The following is a 13,553-nucleotide window of genomic DNA, read 5'->3' on the forward strand; positions in this document are numbered from 1 at the left end:
CAAGTATGTCGCACTTTAACACCCCGTTAACCAATTATATGCTCCGCATCCCCCTCAGTGTTCCCCCGAGGGAAGCTGCGGGCAATTTTTTGTTCGTTTGTTGTTTCGTTTCTTCGTGTGTTGTTTTCATTTCTTCATTGTCATGGCAGCTGGATTGTGAAGCCCCTTCATTATTACGACTTTATGGTTTGTGAAATGAAGCGAGAGAGGTTCTTCTACTGGCTGCAGGGAAAAGTTTGCGAACACTAAGTATATGCATGTCCCTCGGATCGTGGTAAGTTGCACCTGGATAAATCTGAGCACGCATTTGGAAAGCATGTGCTGCACGATGCAGTCATTAGCGATTGTGTCTGTCTGTCTGTCTGTCTGTCTGTCTGTCTGTCTGTCTGTCTGTCTGTCTGTCTGTCTGTCTGTCTGTCTGTCTGTCTGTCTGTCTGTCTGTCTGTCTGTCTGTCTGTCTGTCTGTCTGTCTGTCACTCACTCACACTAGCATCACCTTCCGAGTGAGTCATACAACTAGATGGTACGAACCGGTCACAAAAAGGCATGCATGGACAGGCCCACGAATTTCAAAGCTTCGCAGCTAAAAAAAGTGGTGCCTGACATGTGATTCTTCTAAAGGTATGCGAAAGATTTGTCCTGTTGGACTTCAATGTACAGTTGGCTCGTATACAATATATAGCGGCCAATAAAAAGAGTGGAAAAAGCATATATAAATCACAGAGTGCCTGTCGTTCTGACAACTGCATCTGCAACTACAAAACAAACTTGCGATTGGAGTCACGAGACACCAAAATTACGGACTCGATCTTTGTTCGCCTTTCTGGCTCACATGTCGCTTGGTTTTTGCGCAAGCAGGAGAGGCTGGAACACACACACGCGCGCGTCACACAAGTTCGCGCACATGCGCGCGCACACAATGCACACGTTGTGGCCTCTGGCGGTTTCATAAGCTGCGTGAGGCCTTGCAGCTTAGTGGCGGTGAAATTGGACCGGATGACGCTATTCGCGGCGCTCGCTCATGCGCGCTTAGTTTTACGACGTCCCTTCTCTCTTCGTCTCTCTACTTCCTCTCCCTTGCACTGGACGGGCGACTCCCCGCATTGCGTGGCCTCTTCTGCGTACGTGTCAGAGAGAGAGAGAGAGTTCAAATGTGTACAGAAAGAAGGTAGCGCTGTCGAAAGTGAGAACTCGCTGAAAGTGCACTTGTGCGTGGCATGGCGATGATTGAGCACTAGCGTGAACAGAAAATTTAGAAAATAAAAACGAAGCTGGAACTAACAAGAGGCAGCCAATTTGCCGTGAAAGCTTTAGTAATCTACTTTTAGACGTCATTGTTCAATGCAACGAGTTTTGCATGAAAAGTACAAAGAAAAAGTAACATGAAACTAGTTGTGCTAGCACTTTCATGACCCTATTCGCAGCAGCCAGAGACTCGCTGCATGTTATTTTATGGTTATAAGAAGCCACACTAGGATATTGGACTCAAGGTGATCACGTGTATTCGCTTCAGAAGGAATAGTTCCAGCGCAATGCGAGGTCTGAACAACGCGAAATAAGTTTCTCTTGCATACTTACAAGGAGACAAAATCATCCTGCAACGTGGAACCCATATGTGTCCCTATTTTTGCTAATAGCCTGGCCATAGTCGGGAGGGGACTTGAAAAAGAGCCAGAACTCGAGCTAAAGTAGCTAAAAGTAGCCATGCCATTTGATTTTATCGCCACGTTTGTGCCCTATCAAACAAAAGCGGTAGTGTGATTGGAAATTCTAATATTGGACGATGTATAACGCTTTCGATCAGGTAAAATACAAACAGGGGCCTTTTTTATTCGTGCGAACGCTGTATTAAGTGATCTGTGAATGTGTTGTTCCGAAATACCGCCCCCACCTACAGCCGGAGTGCACCAAAGAAATAATAAAGCAAACTAAACAAATTTTGTTTCGGTGATCGTGGTTTTAACCAGAACCATTTAGATTAGGCAGTGTTTTCTGAACCCCGATCCAGAAGCGAGGACCTTGACCTCATTGCCACTCAGCCATGCATGTCCAATGTTAACTGAACTGAAGCACAAATGCACCCTGTCGACGATGAAAAAAAAAATGGACAACGCTCAGCCCGTGGTTGAGCAGTGGTTATGACTCTCGGCTACCAACACGAACGTCACTGCTTTGATCGTAGACGCGTCGGTCATATTTCGATGGACGCGGAGTGCTAGATGCCCTCGTAATGTGCGATGTAGGTTACAGAACACCAGATGGACGAGATTGCAGGAGTACACCACTACCACGTGCTCATCATTACTATATCGTGGTTTTTTGTACTTAGAACATGCAATAATAATATAGGATAACGCATAAGGTCCGTATCCGAAATTCAACACGTCAGGAAAATTTTGACATCAAGACAAATAAATCTTTAATCCCTATTTCCTGGATCTCGTGACAGTTTCTACGTTTAGCAGTATACAGGCTGGCGAACGCTGGAAAGAACATGAAAGACACCATGTCGATTCAGTTTTGCGGGAATGGCCGCTACCTGTGATAAATCTTGGCGTTTAAGCTAGGAGGAAGCATTGCGCATTGACCCACCACGGTGGTCTAGTGGCTAAGGCTGATGACCCGCAAGTCACAGGATGGAATCCCGGCTGCGGCGGCCGCATTTCCGACGGAAGCGAGAATGCTTGATGCCCGTGTGCTTATATTTAAGTGCATGCTAGAGAACCCCATGTGGTCGAAACTTCCAGAGCCCTCCACTACGACGTCTCTCATAAAATTATGGTGATATTAGGACGTTAAACCGCAAGAATTATATTGCCAGCATTGCGCAGTGCGCAATAATAAAAGTAAGATAGGGAAAAAAATAAACAAAGAAATGCAGTGTGTCAGGCGCACCCACGTGAAGCTTCGCTTGTCTCAATTCTCCCATTAGAGAAATGGTTTGTTGGATTTTTCTCTTGCTTGGTCGTCAACTCACAGGTGAGTTTCAAATAAATGAACACCTTAGAGTACGCTCAGTTTGCCTGCACTTGGTTTATCTGGAATAGATAGTAATCTTTGCAGAGATTAAGTAACTTGGGAACATTCCTGTCAACAAGTCAGAAGGAGCGCTAACCAGGGCTGGGAAAAGTGACAGCATATCACTTTACGTTACGACATACGTGGGCCCGAGTCATTAGAGATGCAGGTACCTGATACTTTTGTAATTTAGTGATCCGATGCGATACTTCCCAAATTTGCCAATACGCTATTATATATCAATGTAATGAAGTAGCAAGTGATTTTGTAGGAAAATGTTTACATTAAAACTTTTTAACTGTGAGCATCTTTCATTTTTTCAATAAGTTATCAATATTTCTGCCTGAAAATATATCTGTTTCATTCAATTTCAGAAGGAAGAATTATGAAATAGGGGGAACTCTACTTGCAGTGGACATTTTATACGCCAGGTTAAAACAGCTAGTGTTACGCGCACAGGTGTTCGTTTTCTTGCAGCATCGTTGAGGCATTTAGCGACAACGCATACCAGCTAGCTATTGGGACTGTGATGATTAGGCCAAGTAAAACTTCGAGCCCAAATATACGACGTAAGAAAAGAAGAAAAGCGTCTCTCGCAACTGAATTTCATTATACGACAGAGTGCACAAAAACATGTGATCACGTGTACATCGACCAGACTGGTCGATGTATGAACAGCTACCTTCGAGTACATAAAAAAATGATCGAAAGCCCCCCGCCTTCGTGTAATATTGCCTTCCATTGCCAGATTCATAAATGCAAACCTTTGTTCGAAAGCACTCCAGTTTTGATTCGTCACCCGCAACCGACCACGCTAGAAACCGCAGGGGGCATATCACATCACAGAGCGCCGCGTTATGCGTAAGCCTATCAACTGTGCACGCATGACAAGGAATTCAGTCTTACTAAAGCGAGCTCCACAGAGCAATATAATTTTTTGCGTATTATTCAGGTGCAACTTCATAGTTTCGAAAACATTCTTTTACTGCATCGTGACTCTCGGTAAGCGAGAAAACGCGCATGAAGAAAATGTGGGTGGAGACACCAGCTTGAAATTTGCGCACCAAGTACCATGACGTCATAGGTTTTGAAGGTATTCACTGTGCCTGCCCTGCGTAGCTTCTAATCGACAAAAATGAAGTTGCGTCCACATGAGTGGGAGCCATAAATTTAGAGGTTTAAGAAAAATTCATTAGGCCAATGTCTCGAAAATACCAAAATGCATTTTGAAATTTTGACGTCACATGCAGAGAATTTTACGTTCAATTTAAAAAAGAAGCTTGAGCTTTTATTTTTTGTGATAATAATCAACTTATGGTTGTGAAAGAAATGATGTCAAGAGTTCTCATTCGACAATCTAAACCAATTGATTGTTTCTATTTCGTGTCCCTTTAACAGACGCTGCCTTGGCTGGCATGGAACTCCTGTGGCATCCAATGTTTGTGTGTTCTGTCGTCCAATAAAATTGTGGTGTGCGTCTTTATCTGTCTGTCTCGCGTCGTTTATTCGCGTTCAAAGTTTCGCTTAATCGCAACAGCTATCCTCTTTGGAGAACAGGATAGCTGTCGCTATAGCACGGGGCCTGCTATAGCGAAGCTCAAGCGTTCTTCAACATTTATTTTAATTTTTATGCTCTATTCTATATATAGGCTCGCGTAATGCTTTCTTTAGCATCATATTGACTGAAGTGCAATGTTTTAATATCTCCTCTACGAGAAAACTAGGGTGGCCCAAAAACGTCTCAGGCGTGTTGTAGTCCGTCGCATGATATCACTGCTATGAACGCTTCTGTCACGTACGGCCGTGAAGTAATTTGTTACAGCTTAAAATATCTTTGTGGTGACTTCAATAAACTCGTTGTTTCACCGCGAAAGCGAAGCAATGAATATGGTAGCAGCGAATTGCAATGTCACGCGAAGACCAACAAGAAGCTCGAAAGTTGCAGCACGCCGATCAAGCTCAAAGCACACCCGAAAAAAGAACAAGCACAGGACGAGTGCGAACTAACAACTGTCACAGCTCGACAATTGCAGCGCGCTTCTAAAAGAGAAAAAATGATGGTCGAAAAGAACGCCCAAGCATACACAGACTAATGACTGTCAGAGTTGTTACTTTTCAGGGGCGAAGCTCTTTAAAGCGGTACCCGTTCGTCCCTCGTCATAGTTCATAACAAGTCTTACGCTTAGACCTGCAAGTTGGTGCCGGTGGGAGATTTCTCCTGTGCGTTGTTGAAAAATAAAAAATTCGCAGCGTGGACGTTAACTAAAAGCCGAATTCTCCTGTCTCTCATTCCCCATTAGCAGCCATTGGCCTGTACATTGAGCACTATCTAACAAGAAAAGGCTGCTACGTTATGTTCGCTGGGCATAACCTCCTTGGTTTTAGAAAGGTTTAGCGAGCGTTGAGCCGCAGTGCCATCAACACAGTGAACTAGTATATACCATGAACTCGAGGTGCATGGTTGACTCACTCGCTGGATTCCGTACCGACCGGTTGTGCCTTCACGATCTCCAACGTCAGCGTAACTCTGGCCGACTGGGCTGGCCCTACGTCATCTCTCGACGCCGACCTCCGATGACAGCGTAGCTCTGACCTACTGGACTTGCCCTACGCCATCTCCTGACGCCGACAAGAGCTCACGCTAGCGTTTCCCCGTCCTCGGACTCCTGTGACCGTGTTTCCATCTTTCCTATCTCTCCTATCCCCTCGATATTGTCACGGGCTAAGTCCTCGCTCGCTGGCTTAGCGCATCTTTCTCTCTATATATACCTATAATCCTATGCTTTTAATCTCTCCTCCCCCTATCCCTCATGAGCTACTGTTGAGGTGTTGCACCGTGATGCAGACAGTTACGGGGCTCACTTTTCTCTTCCTTTCTCTCTAAGAACCACTTTGATGTGCATGGTTTGAGGTGGGAAGTAGACACGAAGCGCAAGCCGTAAGAAAGTGTGCGTGTGCCACCTCTCGTTTAGTCCTTGGAATGTCCGCTGAATGGCGGTGCTTCTATATGGGGAATATATGATGAAAAGATGCGAGATGGGGGTACTTGGAGTGTTGAATAGATGGACGAACGGAAACACAGACAGATGCATGGATGGACGCACGGATAGCTGCACGGACGGATGGACGCATGGACGGATGCAGGGGCGGATGCATGAACGAACGCAGGGACGGACGCGCGGATGGACGTGCGGACCCACGAACAGACGCACGCACGGCTGGGTGGATGGACGCATGGAAGGTCACACAGACGGACGCATGGACGGACGGAAGCAAGAACGAGTGGACGGACGGATGCTTCGCCCCACTCTCCATCATTCACCCCGTGGATATCCTGCCATATTTTTTTAAGCAGCGCTCTGCAGTTTTTTACTATGTGCAACCAACGTCTCCTCTGGGGATGGGGATGGCAAACTCAACGTTCTTTTATATAATCACGTATATTATACTGTTGACTGTAGGAAAACAACGCTTCATCCACTTGGATTTACGAACGTCCGACGCCCGCTCATGACTGGCCGTCGCCAAGACTTCTTTGCGTCCCCTGAAAAGATAACTTGAGCGGTCTCCAGAAAGTAAGAAAAAGAAGAAAAAACTGAAAAAGAAGAAAAAACTGAAATTTAGGAAATGGCTTCTTGCCTTTGCGTTGGTTTTCCGATCGCTCAATTCCTACCGGGTCGTGCCTTTTTTTTTCTCAAATAAATCTTTACTCTTCAATAAAGCTTCATTCTTAGTCTTTTCCTTTAAATTGAACATTTGTTAACTTCCTGCCAAAAATTTAACATTTAATGGTATGGTGCTCGTGCTGTTGAATGCGCTTGCGAAACCGAAATCTAAATAACCCTCGAATGGACCACTTGGCGTAGTAATGCGTGTGCATAAGCTCCTCCCACGTAGCTTTGGCCGTGCTGCCACACAAAGTTGTCGCTGAATATAGATGTTTCTTTTTTTTACTTTTACTGCGACGCACGAATTCAACCTCCACCTATGTCAGAGCGTTGCGTGAAGTGAGCCACGCCTATTCTACCGCGCAGTGGCGTCCCACGGTTCGTGAACATTTACGTAGAAGTGCCCGGTGTTCCGTAGAGTTTCCTAAATTAACTAGGGGGACTCTGGCACTGTGATCATTCAGCGACCATGGTAATAATGGTATAGTGCTTAGAATATACAGGGTGCCCCAGGTAACTTTAGCCAGAGTTTAAACGTATGCCAACAAACGCAGTTACGACGCGACCAAATGCATGTTGCTCACAGTTGCCTGGAATAAGTCAGACTATTTTTTGTGTTCTAAAATTTTCTTCGATTAGATCTGTTTAAATGTTTAACTTTTGAAGAAACGCAAATAGATAAAAATTGCAATGAAAATGTTGTAGATCGGTTCGCGAAACATCCGGTTAGACAATTTTGATCTTTATATCTGTTAGATATAAGTGTTCTTATGCTAATTACAAATGTCCGCGAAAATACCACGTGACAAACACGCTCACACGCCTGTGCGCACAACAATGATTCTAGTGCTCCCTAACGTCCGCTAAACTGAATGCAGGAACAGCGCAACCTACAAGTAGTTACTTCGTAACTACGGAAGCGAAAAAACAAGGACAGAAAAGAGCGCTGACTTTCAACAAAGATTTAATATCGGAGTGGTGTACATATATAGCCGAAAAATGAGAAAAATGGGCATGCGTAGCAGGGTGAAGGAACAACTACTGCGATACAATGTCAGCAAAACTCTTATCTCTTGTTGAATGGGCTGAGAAAACAAATGCATATGTAACTTTAAAAAGATCGAGATTGCGAGATTGCGTAGAAAAAAGGAGATTGCGTATGTCGATCTTTTTTAAGTTACATATGCATTTGTTTTCTCAGCCCATTCAACAAGAGATAAGAGTTTTGCTGACATTGTATCGCAGTAGTTGTTCCTTCACCCTGCTACGCATGCCCATTTTTCTCATTTTTCGGCTATACATGTACACCACTCCGATATTAAATCTTTGTTGAAAGTCAGCGCTCTTTTCTGTCCTTGTTTTTTCGCTTCCGTAGTTACGAAGTAACTACTTGTAGGTTGCGCTGTTCCTGCATTCAGTTACGTCTTACCAACTTGCCCAAGCTTCCACGCTTCATAACTCCGCTAAACTATCGCGAAAAATTTTGTGCCAATTGTTCATGCAATGGCTGACGACGATGAGGAATTATGCCTGTAGTGGGTATGTGCCGCAGTGATAGGTGATCAAGAACAAGGTTTTGTAGTGGGTTGGAGCATTGAACAACCCACTCGTTACACTATTGCATTGTGTGACGCCTGATTGGTCGTTTGGTGTTCTAAAACGCTTTGTTACTCACAATAAAGCGATTCCTTTCCCGACATCAAGCGTACCTAGGGAAAGTTTGCCAGCTAGTCTCAAGCACCGGCGTGGCTAAGTGGTGGAATACTGGGCTGGCACCCAGTGGACCGGAGTTCGAACGCCACTGTGTCATTGGTAGTAGGTTTTCTTTTCTTTTTTTTTTAACTTCGCGCGATGTGGTTACGGACACTGGCGGCGGATACGGACAACTACGGCGCTGCGTGAGACCCGAGTTGTAATCGCATAACGGCTTTCGCTGTAAAAAAAAAAAAGAAAAGAAAACTATGAGTAAGTACACTCTCAGTGGAAAAGGCACTCAGGCGTGCGGACATAAACAGACACACGAGGCTGTTGACTCGGCCAACCCCTGCGGTGGCAGCGCGCAGTCACTTCCAGCCTCCTTCATCCGTTTGATACATACTTGCCACTGGCGCTCTCTGCTCGACATGCGAGCAAAGCGACTGCCGTCTGGAAAGACGAATGCCATGGGGTGGCTCGGTGTCTCGCTCCTCCTCGCCCGTTCTCTGCAGGTCCAGACAAGGCACTAGCAGATAGGCGTTTGCACGACCGCGAAAAGAGAACGAGATGCCGTATGTGCTCGTGTAAGGGATGCGCTTTCCATCTTCAGCAGCTTTCACGAGGTGCGACTCTTACAGGGGACAGCATATGATATGTGGTGTAATGTTTAGACTGCGATGAAAAGTCCGCCTTGTGAAGTAAATTAGCGAATTGGTACATATTCATATCTACTCGTAATGAGGGTTTGTGTGCTCGAGCCGACTAATGGACTTGTCTTCTTTGAGGCCGTTCTAGCCTCGAAGACAAGTTCACTTGCGGAAACGTCGTCTCGAGCACACAAGCTCTGTTTGCGGACTTTTTCCACCCACCTGTTAGTTGAACACTTCATAGGTATTTTAAGATCTTATAGAAACTTGCTGAACACGTAATTAGGAAAATTGTTGTTTTTTTCGATACCATGATTACACGTCATAAAACTAACGTTTCTCTCGTGAAGCGCCATAAAACTTGCTAGTTTTACCGGCTTGAATAATAATGAGGTGGTGGCTTAAACTCCCCAGAAGCTTTTATTAAAGGTCTTGACTGACTGACTGGCTGACTAACTGACTGTTCCCCTTAGATGTCGGCGGCCCTCCGCACACCGCTGTTGGCTACTCGCTGCCACTGCTATTTATGCTCGACTCGCGCAACATTTATCGATTGAGTAACTTTCCGAGCCACCAATGGCGTTGGAGGTCCCTGCGTATATTGCAGCACATGAACATCTCTAGAAATCTGTAGGTTTTCACATATTTAATTACTCGTAAGAAATTGGTTGTAATGCTTGTTTCGTAATTATCTTTGAAATTGGAGAATGGCCCTTACACAGATGCTGCCCTTGCGCGACTTCATACGGTACAACGTACATCCAGACGTGCCTTGAACCGCTCGTGTATTGCTTTGCGAAAACTGTTGCAAGCTTTGTGTGCACGTTCAGGAACCATCGCGTTCTTTAGAGGCTGTTTGTGGCGACGACTCTCGTTTTAGAAACGAGTTTCGGCGGAATGGTGGCTTGGCTGGAAACAACTAGGAGGGAGAAGCGCTTTAACCGCGGAGCCAGGTTCACTCCAGCTGAAAAACGCAAAATGAAAAAACCACAGGACGCCGGTGCTTTATATTTTTCCTCCCTAATTATGTGCAGCGCCATGAAGGCTACAAGATACGTGAGGTAACCGACTGGCTTTCTTTTGCCGGATCGTTTGCTTTTCCAGCGGCCCGCTCATCTCGCTTGCGGTCGGGTTGGCTGTTTTCTGATGGCGTGCAATGCAAGGCAGGCATTGATATTGAAAGTGAGTGAGTGAGTGAGTGAGTGAGTGAGTGAGTGAGTGAGTGAGTGATTACGATCCCTGTCACAAGCGCAGATTGTTTTCTGTGGTATGGTTTCATCGTCGAGCTAAAATGACGTCCGTGAATTGTCGTAGTTTGCCGGTGATAGTGGCTTGTCTTCAGTCGGTTTCTCTATACATAAAAACACTATAAAGTTGCGTCATTGCCTTGTCACGAAGTCTGCGAATGTTCCGGGTCCACAACGCGTAGCAAGCACACATGATGCCATGGAGCCAATATTCGGTCCAAAAAGCAGCGTTCCCAGAGAAGATTTCAGGGGCTTTGATAAGTTTGCTAGCTATGATGAACGTTCGATAATGAAGGGTCTCAGAGTTCGCTACCTAAAAAAAGTTGGATTTAAGCACGTATTTTAAGAGGTGTAAATGTCTTTACCCAAAACGAACAGGATTCAAAAAGCTAAAGTTTTAAATCTCCTTGATTTCGACCCAAAACACACTTACACCATGAAAACACAAAAGCGGGACAAAACCCGTTCCAGCGAATAAGTCAGTTGTCCCTTGTCTTGCACCACGGGCTCAGGTCATATTTACACTCTAGCGCTCAGAAGAGGCTTATCACTTTTTTTTCAATAGCGATGTATAGAGACTCTTTCTGCCGCCTTCCCGGGGCTTCTGCACGATTTTATGCGACACAGCGCAGGCTGTAGTAACGACGGGGCGTCTCGCCAGGCGGCGCTGTTTCGACGCACAAGTGACGCGTCTTCCCGGCTGGCCCTTCCGCGCTTGTCTCGTAACTCTCTCGCGCGCAAACATAGCTACAATTTGTTTTCCCTTCTTCTACCACACGCTCTCGTTTTGTTTATTTTTTCTACCAGCCTACTTACATGCACGCGCAAAGCCAGAAGGCAAACTGTGCGAGGCTAAAGTTGACTGATTTATGAAGCTAGTTAGCGCAAAATCAACACGCGGGACGAGGCCGTACACCAGAACGAGCCACAACGGCCGGAAAAGCGAGTCTCGTATTTTTTTCTGGCTCACTCGAGAAAACACATGCGCGTGCAGCTCACTCGGCGCACGCGGAAGTGAAAGCCGTGTTTGTGTGCATGCTCGAGCCAAGCCGCATGCGCTCCTTTGGCGAGCGTCTCGTTCGCACGCTTTCCAACTGGGGCCAAAGAACGCTACCCTCCTCGAGCATATTTTTGATGTGTCAAAAAGCAGTGTTCTCCACGGCAGCGACAACCTATATTGCAGATGTCTATATATAGAAGGTCTTGGCACATCATGACTTACAGGTTGTGGTGGCACTGATGCTAAATTCGAGTTAAATATTGTTTCGAAAATACAACCATCGTTTGAAAGTCAGAAGTTTAGTAAAAGAATAAAAATTGCACTTATCCCTAGCTAGATCACACACATGATGAACCCCACATTTACACCGACCACACTTTGGCCACGTCTGTAACCAAATATATTAATATCAAAGCGCGAGATGACTTCTGTTTCCTGCATCTTCTTTTATTTAGCAAAAATTAGCAAAAAACTAGTACCAATGTCACAGTGTGGCTCGAACACACTGAGTGACAGCCCAGTATTCCACCGCTGAGCCACGCAGTTTTTTTTTTCTTAATTTCCTGCTTTGGTCAAGACACACATCACAACAACCAGAACGGACATCAGGCATGAAAATGAAGCACCAAAAGCCGCCAAGGCCATGAATACTTGATTTACATTAGAGAAGTGTTACACGAGCTTCCTGAGCTACCTGACTGGCCACCCATGACAGAAGAACTGCTCACATGCAGTGAAACATTAAATTAGTTACACGAGACAAGATATCAGCCCTGTTTTTAAAATGTATATTTAAACTGAGCCACGCTGGTGCTTTGTACTTGTTGTTAAACTTGCCTTAGGCAGGCTTGATGTCGAGAAAGCAAAGAACAAGCAGTTGCCGCACAATGCGAATAGCGTAACGAGTGGGTCGCCCAATGCTCCACTTTGTTACAAAAGCTTGGTTTTTTCAGCTACTGACTGTTGCGCATGCCCACTTCAGGCATAATTCCTTATCGTCGTCAGCCACTGCATGAACCATTGGCACAAAATCCCTTGCAAGTGTTAAGCGGATATCATGCTTCTCAGAAGAATGACGAAGGATAGCATAGCGAATGCAGGCCTACTACCCGAAAATTTTCATTATTAATGCCGTAGTGGGCGTCAAGCCCACTACGGAATGCTGCTCAGCTATTACCCAATGCAGCTCAGGTCAGCTATTGCAGCTCATCCATTACTCAATGAGTTTTTTTTTTTTAAATGCTTTCGCTCTGTCTGTGCGGCACCTCCCGCACAGGCCTGGCGTTTTCGCCAGTCGCGACGATGTTTCTCTGCACTGGGTCCCATCTCTTGTGGGAACCCAGGGAAACGAGCAGGCTGACGCCCTGGCGAAAGACGCGCATCACCCCACCGTTTCTGTGTGCCGTGCCGCGGTCGCCTCAGACTTTTCGAGGCTCACTTTGAGGAGGCTGTTGCTACGCTGCCACCCTGACGATCGTGTAGCCTGGGTGGAACCACTAACCCGGCTGCCTGACCGGGGTTTCCCCGGGAGGGAGAGGTTCCTTCTACTTCCTTTATGCGTCGGCTGCTCCTGGCCTGCGGACCGGAGTCATCGGCTTGGCAGAACCTCATTTCCTCCGTGCACTGCGTGCGGGGCAGATGAAGCCATCGAGCACCTGTTGTGCGTTTGCCCAGTGCTTAGCACACAACGAGACGCCTTGCTCGCTGCACTCCGTCACCATGGTCTGCCCGTGGCTACGCAGAGGTACCTCCTCTTCCCTGCACGGCAACACAACCAGGTCTTCAAGGCGGTTCTTCGCTTCATTGGGGACACTGGACTGGACGACCGGCTATAGAAGCCTCCCGTCAAGTTATCGGTCATACGCGCCTTCTATCTTCTTCTTCTCTCTTCTCCGCATCTTTAATACCCTCACCTCACCCCTACAGGCTAAGGTACTCGGCTGCTGACCCGTAGGTCGCGGGTTCGATTCCCGGCTGCGGCGGCTGCATTTCCGATGGAGGCGGAAATGTTGTAGGCCCGTGTACTCAGATTTGGGTGCACGTTAAAGAACCCCAGGTGGTCAAAATTTCCGGAGCCCTCCACTACGGCGTCTCTCATAATCAAATGGTGGTTTTGGGACGTTAAACCCCACAAATCAATCAATCAATCAATCAATCACCCCTACAGGCCCTGATCTCTACTCCCACTTAGGGCTGCAGAAGTTGCGTCTTTTCCTCGTCTCAACCTCACCGCAGTGGCTACACGGCCGACACGTTGGTTCACGCGCAATAAACCTGA

General features: G+C 46.3%; 1 protein-coding gene across 1 annotated transcript in view; it reads right to left on the reverse strand.

The window, feature by feature from the left end:
- LOC119177942 (uncharacterized) overlaps positions 1–13,092 on the reverse strand; it is a 461,325-nt gene extending 448,233 nt beyond the window's left edge. Inside the window, exon 1 of the transcript XR_012884416.1 lies at positions 12,824–13,092. The gene's annotated coding sequence lies outside the window, so the exon portion shown is untranslated. The remainder of the gene's footprint in view (positions 1–12,823) is intronic.
- Between the last annotated feature and the right edge of the window lie 461 nt (positions 13,093–13,553).

This window comes from Rhipicephalus microplus, chromosome 6 (assembly GCF_043290135.1).
Source record: "Rhipicephalus microplus isolate Deutch F79 chromosome 6, USDA_Rmic, whole genome shotgun sequence".
NCBI lineage: Eukaryota > Metazoa > Arthropoda > Arachnida > Ixodida > Ixodidae > Rhipicephalus > Rhipicephalus microplus.